Source organism: Portunus trituberculatus, chromosome 36 (genome assembly GCF_017591435.1).
Source record: "Portunus trituberculatus isolate SZX2019 chromosome 36, ASM1759143v1, whole genome shotgun sequence".
Taxonomy (NCBI): Eukaryota; Metazoa; Arthropoda; class Malacostraca; order Decapoda; family Portunidae; genus Portunus; species Portunus trituberculatus.
The window spans coordinates 11,420,248-11,433,445 of record NC_059290.1 but is presented as its reverse complement, the minus strand read 5'-3'; positions in this window follow the sequence as shown (position 1 = coordinate 11,433,445).

Here is a 13,198-nt window from a genome sequence, read left to right as displayed (position 1 = left end):
CCCAGGCTCACATCTCACTCACACCCACCATCGTCATCGCCTCCACCTCCGTCGCCACTGCCGTCACCATCGCCGCAGTGCCACCGTCGCCTCCTCCTCCATGTCTACTATTTCCTTACTCCTCCTCCTCCTACCTGCACAGTAAACAACGAAATAGCAACAACAACAACAACAGAAGCAAGTAATAACATTCTAGGCCCATCCCCGCTTCCCCCAGCTTAACGCCATATACACTCACGGACACACACACAAGCCGCCGCCGCCGCCACCACCACCTCCTCCTCTTCCTATCTATTTCTACGGTTTTCTTACTCATCGTCCTCCTATCTACACTGCAAATAACGCAATAGTAACAACAACAACAACAGAAGGCAAGCAATTACAGGTCACAGGCCTATCCCAGCTCCCCCACTTCACGCCGCGCACACACACATTATTATTATTATTGTTTATTGACCATCAACATTCCTTACAAATTTACACTTAATTATATACGATTGGTCCATAAAATAATGACAAATAATTCCTCAAATATGCCCATAAAACTTAATATTTCAATAAATAATGCAGCACTGTTAGCACACACACACACACACACACACACACACACACACACACATTACACAGACTTGTCCACCACCAACTGCCGCTTATCTATGCACAAACCAGTCCAGTAGTGCGCTCGTTACGCCTGGGAACGATGCTAAAGACGATAAATATTGACGAGGAGACACACTGGAGGGCAGGCGGGTGTCGCTTTGATGACGTCATTCATACATACTTTTCACACCGCTACTTCATTACCACCAGTAAAAAGTTAACCCATTCTGATCTTACAGTTATAAAACATTTCATTGCGTTCACCTATGTCAGCCGTTATCTCTTTTTGAGGTGACAAAACAATAATCGAGACAAGGTGGCGGTTGTCCTAACCCCGCCTTGCTCCCCCCACCTACCCGGCTCCTCCGCCTCTTCAAATACCTTTCCCATCTTTTCCTAACTCCAGTGTTTGGTGTCTCTTTTAAGGTTTAAGGTTTCTACAAATCTTTTGTTGCTTTTGAAGTGTTTTCCACACCTCTGTTCGGTAAATATGTGGTGCTTAGTGGTGTTTTATAAGGTGAGTATGAACTGCCTTAACAGTCAAAATTCACGATTTCGCATTTGGGAATATTTCATTTGAAGTTATAACTAGGTCTTCATGATAGCAAGGAGTCGCCAACGCTCTTTTAAGTGTGTCGCTGACCGAAAGAGTCAAATACGTGGACTTTGAAATCATGTTCAGTCTTGTGAAACGTAAATTTTATATCTTCAATTTTGTTTGTTTACGTTTCTGATTCATGGTCTTGCTCGTTGTGCAATGCCTTAAAAGATCGCTCAGACTCTGTATAATGTGCTAAAATACTCGCCAAATAAAATGGTTAAACTTTACAAGATTTTTAATGACTTTAGATTTTAATGTTATTTTTATACATAAATATTTGTTCACGCGTTCACTTCTCGTTTTAGGGAAGTGTTGGACGCCTGAGAAGATAGATCATACAGTCTAATATTTTTCTATATACGTATAAAGTGGGAATTAATGGATGTTTTAGTGGCTTTATAAGTGAGAATGTTTTTATACTTTTATCATATTTAATTTACACCGTTCTTTTAAACTAGTTAGGCTGGGGATGGTTTCATATTGTGAATAATAATTAAAATATCTATCAAGTCATAAAATATCAGGCATTCGGCCCCGGCTTTGTTTTTTCTATAAGTCGATTTTGAAATGAGAACCGTTGCGTACGTAAATTACCAGCCCGCTCGCCCGGCCGGCCAAGGGTGTGACGTCATCAAGTGGGCGGGGCTGGCTGAGTTGCCGTATGCCAGCTGTGTTTTAACTAATATTTGGAGTACTTTGCATTGTTTTCCTGCAACTGGTATCACTAAATGGAGCCACATGACTATGCTTGGGTATCAGATGTTCAGATACAACTGTCATTGGCAGGTTTTGGTGTGATGAAGGCTTAAATGAGGCAAAATGGTGGTGGTAGTGGTGGCGGCGGTTTTCACTTTTCACTATAGTGTCACTTGACCGTCCTTGTTGTGGCCTGCACAGAATTATCATATGGAACAACGCCATCAAAAACACCGCCTATTGCAAAAAGACACTGTGCAAACTCCTCAAAGCTAGACAAGTGGTGTTGGCCGTCACTAGCAGAAGCTCCTCTGGCCCTCCCAACCAGGCACCAAGCTTGCACCAGCACACACACAGGTAGCCACGGCCCCTATCACCGTCCTGATCAGAATAAATCCACTTTAAACCTGATCACAATAAATCCATGCTAAATACGACACCAGCCGCTCACCACCATCCAATGTCACTCTGTCTCAAATCAAACTTGCCAGGTGGCGCGCCTTAACACGGCCCCTGCTTCCCTTTCTCCCTCTTGGCTTCTCCCTCCTTGGTGGACACTGGACTGCGCGCGCTGGCCGAGGCTGGACAACCCACAATGCACTCGTTTCACGTACGCAATACACTACACCAAAATTAAATATAACAAGGCATAATCATGTCAAACTAAATTCTAAGTCATTATCATTGTAACTGTTAATGTGTTCACTTGTACGTCGAAAAGATTTAGAAGGAAGACGGAGAAGCGGTGCAGAGAGGATCGGTATTGGGAGAAACACTCGATAAACATTGAAGGTGGTGGGAGGAGGAGGAGGTAATAATAGAAGAGACGAAGGAGAGATAATTGGAAGAAATCATATAGGAAATACTAATTAAAGTAATGAATGGTAGACGTGCGTATGTTATCACTACCTCCATCATTACATCTGCGAGTGAACCTTGTATTGTGGTCACTTCTTGTTATTCTTATTCACTGAAAGTAACAGTAAAAAGTGATATATTTTTAACGTTACATATAGTACGTTGAATAAAGGATGGTTTAATTATAATACCTACAGTTAAGCGGCTCGTCCCTGCTATCACCAACGCTAGTGAAACACACACACACACACACACAGAGAGAGAGAGAGATTACTGTTGGCTTAGATTAGGTTAGGTTACGGTAGCAATATAGAGACAAAACACAAGAAATAATACAAAGAAACTGTAAAGAAACAAAACAAAGAAAGGTAAAAAATACACATAAAATAGCAAAATAGAAAAGAAAAACTCACTGAAGCTTCAAAACACACCACTGACAACACACTCTCACCTCACAACACTGAACACACTCAACTTCACTCGCTCATATTAACACATTCCCGCCAGATACCTCCACTCACATTCCACTCACCTATACTTTAATTATCAGAGACTAACTGGATTACCTTAAAATATTCGTAACTATCCCTAGAACTGAGAAAATAGACGAAATATGAGAACTTTTACCTTGTTTCTTGAATCTCCTCGCTATGTCGTCCTGGGAACCTCGACTCGTGTGTGTGTGTGTGTGTGTGTGTGTGTGTGACTCTCTCTCTCTCTCTCTCTCTCTCTCTCTCGGGTATGAAAATTAAACTCAATTGTAAATATTAATAACGATGTTTTCGTGGCATAACTAAACTAGATAACATAAATAGGTATATAAATAACACGACTATGAAAATAAACACAAACTCACTTGCAAATACCACATGGGAAATCTTTCTTTTCTTTCTTTTTTTCTTTATGGATCTATCACTTGTTGAAAAGTTTAGGTAAAGAAAATTAATGGTGAACAAATAGACCATGAAAACAAATAAATAACAAAACTAAAGATAAATAAGTAAATGAACAGACAAACCCGCTTGTAAATACCAAAACATACATTACACATTCCTCTGTTCACCCATTACGATAAATGAATAAATAAATAAAGTATGTGTGGATAAGAGATCTATAAAAAAAATTTCACCGTAATGATAACACACACACACACACACAATAGCGAGAAAATAAAATGTAGGATGTATAGAGGATATATAACGCCATATTATGTGTAAATATATTTGAAAAAGGCGTTATTCGTCCATTTAAGAGAGAAAATATAGTTAGTAGGTAGGCTGTCAGAAGCTATATTGTGGATAACGCCATAATAATGTAAGGAATAAACAAAACAGGCAATTTTGTGTAAATATATTTGAAAAGGCGTTATTCATCCATTTAAAAGCGAGAAAATAAATGTAGATAGGCTGTAGATAACTATATATTGGATAGTCATACAAATATAAGGTATAAAACAAAACAGGCAATATTATGTGTAAATTTATTTGCAAAAGCCATCCTACATTGCTCTATTCACCCATTTAAAAAAGCCAGAAAATAGATGTGGGTATATATGGGGGATATGATTATGACAGGTATAAACATCTCCAATATTACAATTTTACACAGCACAGCCACAGTCATCGGTACTCGCAAGCTGTCACTCGGGCGCACCAAACAGCAAACACTTACTACTAACCTCCTCACTGCCACACTACCATCATTTCTCTCTCTTTTTCTACGTAGGAGGGGAAATCTGGTCAAGGGCAACAAGATGATTAAACAAAAATACTCACTTATATGCCAGTTCCCGAAAAGGTTCTAGTTAGCCAAAAGAATGGGATAAATGTCTTGAAATATTCCTCTTCATTGAGTTCAGGTCATGGGTGAATGGACATACAGAAACAGGCAGGGAGTTGAAGTAATTGCGTTTCCTACCCAGAATTAAGTTAGGTTGGATTAGGTTAGGTAAGGTTAGGTCAAATTTGGTTAGGTTTTGCTTTATTAAGTTTAGATTATGGTATGAAAGGGAGAAATAAAAATTAATAGTTTCCAGTAGCCAGTCAGCAAAATTAATGAAAGTTGTCAGTAGCGAGTGAGTCAGGAAGACAGAATGAGTTAATGAGAATACAAGGTTTGTTTGTTTTTAAGTACCTAACCAATACAATTACTGAAAGGAAAAGCACCATAGTTTGTGAATTAAGGGGGGAAAAAACTAACTAATGAGAATACAGTGTTTCAAGTACCTAGCCAGTTTATTTCTTTCTTTTTTATGTAAGAGGGCAAAGCTGAAAAAAAAAAAAAAAAAAAAAAAAAAAACAGGCCCACTTAGCTACCAGTCCCCTTGCAAGTCCAAGAAGAGTTAGCCAAAAGAAAGGGATAAATATCTTGAAACCAGAGAAAGGCATGAATGACTGAGAAAACTGGTTAACTCTTACATACAATGAGAGAGAGTCAACATATCATAGTAGTGGGTAATGGAAATGAGTTTGTTGAGCACCTCACCAATACATTTAATGAAAGGCCAGGCATTGTAGCAGTTTGTGGGTGCAGGAGTGAGGAGTCATAGTAGTAATTAATGGGTCAAGATCTGTGTTACTGGCAGTGAGAAGGTTAAGTATCATCACACAGCAGCTTCTTCACATAAATGGGATACATGGGAAGGCCTGAGCACCAGCCATCATAGCTACACTTAGGGTAGGGCTGAGGTTTGGTTAGGTTAAGTTAGGTTAGGTACAGTACAATACCAGTCACATCAATACTGTCAAAACATGAAAGAAATAAGAACAACAATGGCTTTCAAAATAATGTGTTAGAAAAAATAAGTACTTTCCATTTTGTGTTATTTAAAGTAGTAAAAAGGAGTAACTTATTAGTACTAATCAGATTATGAAAGAAAACAACAACACCTTACAACACAACACTCATGGTGGAAAATAAGTCTTTTTCATGACATGTTCATTGAAGCATTGTATGAAAGTGCTTTATCCTACATCAAAGTAAAAGAGATACCAGTCAGATAAGCATTCTGAAAACAATACAAATAAATAACAACAAAACATGCTAAAAAAAATGACACATGTGGTGGATAATAAATATTGTCATTGCATATTAATCAAACTAGTAAAATACCAATTAAATAAGTACTGTATTCTTGAATTATAAGAAAACAACAAAATATGCTCCTGAAATAATATATGTGTATACCAGTACTTTTCATTAGAGTGACGAGTGAGAAGCTGTCACATAAGTACTCTCAGAACAAGCTGTCACATAAAAGTACTCTCAAATAATGTATCAAAATAAAGCATCAAAAAACAACAAATCCAAGATACAATGATATAATGGAAGACCAAGAAAAGCTGCTCTCAAAATAACACAGGAAAACACCACAACACCAGAACACACCTCATCCCTAACACAAAGCTATTACCAAACACCAGAACACCAAAACACACCAGAACACACCTCATCTCTAACACAAAGCCATTACCAAACAAGAAATGAGATTAAAACAGATCTTAATGAATAACACCAGAACAGAACACCAGAACACCAAAACACACCAGAACACACCTCATCTCTAACACAAAGCCATTACCAAACAAGAAATGAGATTAAAACAGATCTTAATGAATAACACAAACAATTCTTAACCTCTCCAACACCATGACACATTTCCATATTCACTCTGCTTACTATTTGGTGATTTTATACAGCTTCAGAAACTACTGTAGGGGGATTAAAACTGTGAAGAATCTGGGCATTAATCTTCTGACCCCCATAGACCCTTCCTAATTGAAATAAAATGGTCTAATCATACACAAATCTCAAGGTAAAAATGTGCCTCAGTATTGAAGAGGTTAATGAATCAGTAATATAAAAAGATCTTAATGAATTGGAACACAAATATATCTCAGTAAATCAGAACACAAACAGATCTCAGTGAATCAAAACAACACAAACACATCTCAATAAATCGGAACACAAACACATCTCAATAAATCAGAACACAAACACATCTCAATGAATCAGAACAACACACAGAACATCAACAAACCTCTCTCCTCTCACGTAAATATTAGAAAACCATTACCAACATTAAAATGGCAGAATTAAATTGCCGTTCATGCATTACAGTAACACAGAACATTAGCACATTTCTTCCCTCAGGTGACACAAAGACAACTGGACCTTTAAATGTGAGTTTAACCAAAAAAGGATCGTTACAAAAATGTGATAAATATTTGTGCATGAATCAAAATAAAAAATACAACATTAATAAACTTCTTTCCTCTCACAACATGTACACAAACCCACCAACTTTGAAATTAGAGAATGTGATTTGTGTTCATCTTTCAAGCTTACTTAAATAATATAAGAACACTAAATAAATAGAACAGAATAAAATAGAATAAAGAACGCATCACTGACGTCTTTTCTCTCATACACAAATCCATCACCTGCTTTAGAATCAGAGAATATAATTTGTGCTCATGTCAAATTTACACCCATAAAATAAGAACACTAAATAAAAACAACAAAATAAAATAGAGTAAAATGAAAACAAGCATCAATGACATTTTTCTGTTATACACAAATTCATCACCAGCTTTAGAATCAAAGAATATGATTTGTGTTGATCTTTCAAATTCACACACATAAAATACAAACACTTCCAATTGCACGCACAAAAAAATAACCAAAGAGAATAGAATCATGAAAAAAAAACATTACTGACGTCTCTTCTCTTATACACAAATTCATCACCTGCTTTAAAATTTGAGAATAAAATTTGTGTTTGTCTCTCAAATTCACACGCATGATATGAGAACACTTCCTCTCTAACAACAACAACAAAAAAAAAAAATATATATATAGAATAGGAAAATATATAAAAAAAAGTATTACTAACCTCCTTTCTCTTATACACAAATTCATCACCTGCTTTAAAATTGGAGAATAAAGTTTGTGTTTTGTCTCTCAAACTTACACACGATATTAGATCACTTCCTCTCGAACAACAAAAAATAACTAAACAAATAGAATAAGATAAAAAAATCATCACTAACCTCTTTTTCTCTTATACACAAATCCATCACCAGCTTTAGAATCACAAAATAAAATTTGTGTTCATGCTTCAAACTTGCACACACAACATGAGAACACTTCCTCTCACAAAAAAAAAAAAAAAATAAGAATAAATTAATAAATAAATGCTTCAATAAAACAAAAAATACATTACTTACAAATCAGAGTGAAGCAGATCTCAATGTATCAGACTAACATGTCAGATCTTCACAAACCAACTGCCATTTAACAAAACTATGGAGGTGTTATGATTTCCTATAAAACCACTATGAACACCACCACCACCTTGATATTGACAGTATAACAGATCTCTATGCAGCAGAATAACACCACAAACCTTCACAAACCAACTGCCATTTCACAAAACTATGGAGGTGTTATGATTTCCTATAACACCACTATGAACAACACCACCACCTTGATATTGACAGTATAACAGATCTCTATGCAGCAGAATAACACACAGAACATTAACACAACTCTCTCAAATTAAGACGGAACATTACCAGAACATTATCCGACCTTCCTTACCTAGAAAAATAAATAAAATGAATGAATAAAGAAGTAAAATATGATAATAAGTACTAAGGTGACAGTGAGATTATGAATGCATGGTGGGGGTACATAAGAGGAGTGTGCAAAGGTGACAATAACGGCATCAATAATACAAAGTCTGCAGTATAACAGGTACAGTTCAAAGGCAGGAATTGATCTTGAGAACATCACAAGTACAGAGGTACAGAAACACCTGTAGAAGCAACACACCATAACACTCCGGAGTCTGTCTTAACGGTAATGCCTCCAATCTGACCTAATTGAACCTAAACTGACCCAACCTGACCTAACCAAACCCAAACTAATATAACATAACCCAAATTTAAATCTAAGCTGATATAACGTAACCTCAACTTATGTAGCCTTTCCTAACCTAATCTAACCTAACCTAACCTACCCAAACATAATGTAATCTAAACTTATATAACATAATCTAACCCAATCTAATGCACCCCAAACAACTCTAACCTAACCTAAACTAACCAAAACCCAACCTAACCTGAGCAAAATTAAATCCTCACTGCCCTAATCTAACCCAGCCCAAACTAGCCTAACCCAACTCAACCTAATCTAACCTAACCTAACCCAGCCTAAACTAATCTTATCCAACCCAACCCAACCTAATCAGAGCAAAGCAAAACCATCGCTAACCTAACCTAACCTCACCTAATCTAACGTGGAGGGTAATAGTGTCAGTGGAGGAAGTACCGTCAAGACACACACTGACGTTACCGATGGGAGGAAACAAAGCTGTCCTCTTGGTGATATGAAGTCAAAGAAACATCAAACACACCAAACATCTCGGAAAAGGATCACACGCGCACACACACACGCACACGCACTCAAAGTCACAACAATTCTTTATAATATCACACTTATTGTCCAGTACAGTTTACATTGAGTTTATATTGAGTTACAGCACACTTAGATGCAAATAATTGAGGTTAAGTGAAGCAAGAAACTGCAGTGTGTGTGTGTGTGTGTGTGTGTGTGTGTGTGTGTGTGTGTGTGTGTGTGTGTGTGTGTGTGTGTGTGTGTGTGTGTGTGTGTGTGTGTGTGTGTGTGTGTGTGTGTGTGTGTATCGTCCATATTCAGAAACACCTTCGCTTCTCACTACAACAATTTTCCAAGAGTACGAAACAACTAGTCAGGTATTCAAGACTGTTTCTCCTTTTAATAAACTAGAAATCTTGCCAATCTACCACCAGAACCATAAAAACACTCTTAAAACACAAGTATCATCAACTGGAGCCTTTGGAAAGCAGTGATGGTGAGAGAGCAAAGCGTTTCAGAATACAAGCCTCTGTGTGTGTGTGTGTGTGTGTGTGTGTGTGTTTATACCCTGCCAGGCTACCCTCATCGCATCACACTGCTACATAAACCCACAACACAGATACATTGGAATGGTACAGCTGAGCATATGAAGGAGTTAGTACATTGGACACACTCATTAGGTTACACACGGATGAACTGCAACACTCACCTCATTTAAGACACACAAGAAAATTAGTCACAAAAACTTACTATACAAGTTTATGCACTGTTCAATTTCTCTCTCATTAAACACAATCGAAAGTATTTATTTATTTATTTTATTTTGTGCATTGAGAGAGAGAGAGAGAGAGAGAGAGAGAGAGAGAGAGAGAGAGAGAGAGAGAGAGAGAGAGAGAGAGAGAGAGAGAGGTCACCAATAATATTAATTCTTTGTGGTAATCATCGTCTTTTCTTCATTAATGCTTTTTTTTTCTTCTTCTTTTCTTTTTCTTTATGTGGTTTTGCATTTCATGTATTTTGGGCTAGAATGGATTGGTGTATGGTAAGGACGGACACACACACACACACACACACAATACATTCTCCAATACTGAATCTTTCCACTTCACACAAGAATCACACTAATAATAATAATACTCTTTGTGTTGAGAAATGGCTTATCAATGCAAAATAGGGGTCAGCCGTGGTACAGTGGAACCATGCGTGCTTTGGGGTCCGAGGGGTCTCCAAGCGCACGGGTTCGAATCCTGTCCACGGTCCGAGTGTAGGTTGGGCTTCCTCACTCGGGGCAACGGTTTCCTAGCGGGTGGGCTTTGAGATAGGAGGTACCACAAAAAATATCCCCTTTAGCCCAGAAATTCCCATGAAAAGCCCACATGGTATAAAGAAGAAAAAAAAGAAAAAATAAATAAATCTAATGAGGGAGACAACATAACATTATCTTCCCACAATTCCCGGTGAACCAGTAATGATTATAGGAGAGAGACGGCAAAGGAAAGCTAACCAGATGGAAATATGCCACAATCAACACACAATCTGATGGAAAAACAAGAAATTATCAACTTTTTACAATTAATCAACGTTTCTTCAGTAATATGAACAGAAATCATACACAACAAAGGGAAGTTAACCAGATGGAAACACACAAGAATCAACACACAATCTGATGGAAAAGCAAGAAATGATCAACTTCCTACAATTAATCAATGTTTCTTCAGTAATATGAACAGAAATGATACACATATGACACAGAAAACACTAGAATTTAAATACAATGCGAGAGAAATGAAGAGAACCAATGACTTCACCTAACAACGATCAGAATGAGTGACTTCGCCTAACCTAATCACTACTAAGGGCTCACTATTTCACCTTGGACACTTTTTTTGGTGCAAGTGGAAATGTGGCATTTCAAAACCAGACTATTTAATTTCACAATGTTTTCTTGGGATGCAATTTAACATGTAACATTCAAAACAAGACTCAGATTATTTTAGGTGTTTTCTCCAGATTATGGTGAGATATTAATGACATCTTTGCATTACCGATTAGAACAAGTATTTATTTATTATTTTATCTTTTTTTTTTTATGTAAGAGGGAACAGCTGGCCAAGAGCAACACAAGATGGAAAAAAAAGGGGAGGGGAGGCCCACTAAGTTGACAGTCCCTTTGCAGGTCCGACATTTTCACATTACTGATTAGAATAAGTACTTATCTTTTTATATGTAAGAAAGGAAAGCTGGTCAAAAGAAACATTGAGAAAAAAAAAAAAAAAAAAAAGTTGCCAGTCCCCTTCCAGGTATGAGAAAACACACACACACACACACACACACACACACACACACACACACACACACACACACACACACACACACACACACGCGTAGTGTAGTGGTTAGCACATCGACTCACACTCGAGAGGGTCCGAGTTCGAGTCCCGGAGGCGGCGAGGCAAATGGGCGTGGCTCTTAATGTGTGGGGTGTGTTCACCTAGCAGTAAATAGGTACGGGATGTAACTCGAGGGGTTGTGGCCTCGCTTTCCCGGTGTGTGGAGTGTGTTGTGGTCTCAGTCCTACCCGAAGATTGGTCTATGAGCTCTGAGCTCGCTCCGTAATGGGGAAGACTGGCTGGCTGACCAGCAGGTAACCGAGGTGAATTACACACACACACACACACACTCATCCGTTGATCCATGTTAGTAAGCTCTGGTAAAATGTGTATGGACTCCAAACCTTACCTAATCTGAATTTATTGAACTGGTTGAGTGCATTGTGTTGACAGGCCGTTTTTAAAGTAATTTGTGATGACTTAACAAAAAATCAAACTAATCTATCCTAATCTAACCTGAATTAATTTGATCTCTTGAGTATTCTATGTTGATAATGTATTTTTAAAGTAATTTGTGCAACTTAAACCTAACCTAACCCAACCATACCTGAATTAAATTGACCTCTGAGTGTTCTGTTAAAAGTAATGTGTTAATTTAAACCTAACCTAACCTACCCTGAATTAAGTTGATCTCTTCTTCTTTTAAAAGTAATGTATGCTCTTTCAAACCTAACCTAACCTAATTAATCATGACCAATTCAGTGTCATATATAAATGTGGATAAGCTCTTCAAAATAAAGCACGTTGATCAGTAATGATGAAGATGACGTGACCCCTATCCCCCGCCATCCCCACCCCTCCACCAGACAGCCATGCACACCCTTAACTCAAAGCTAATCTAACCTAACCCAAACCTAAACTAATCTAACCTGAATTAATTTGACCTACCGAGATAAGATTGGCACATAGTAGGCAGAATGAATATCAAAACGCGTCCTGGCACTGAAGGGGTTGAAAGTGGTGTGCGCTGACTCAAACTTAACCTCACCTAACCTAACGTGCTCCAGTGTGTCTTATTTTCACACTCACTCACGCACTCCTAGCCCAAACTGAAGAATAATAATGATACTTTTTTCCCTCTGTTTTTAATGTAAGAGAGGAAAGCTGGCTAAGAGTAAACAGAAAGAATAAAAATAAAGAAAATGTAAATGAAAACTCTCAACCTCATACGAATGTACAAAATAAGATCTAATATACACATACACACACACACATACATACATACACACACACATACATACATACACACACACATATACATACTTACATACATACATACACATACATATTCCAATGCTATATCCCAATGGAAGACTTCAAAGCAACATTAACGTAACGCAAAAAAAAAATCCCTTAATATCATGGAACGCAAATCAATAAGACATCACAAGAAATCACATAAAAAGCTTGTAGAATTTTCGGTATATGACACACACACACACACACACACACACACACACACACACACACACACACACACACACACACACACACTAGGCAAGGACACATCAGCCAACACACACACACACACACACGCTAGGCAAGGACACACCAGCCAACGCACACACTCACCATAACCAACACACACACACACAGGGTTGATGTGTTTGCCGTTGAGGGTTCAGAGAATGTGTTTGTGTTTGGGGCGCATTGG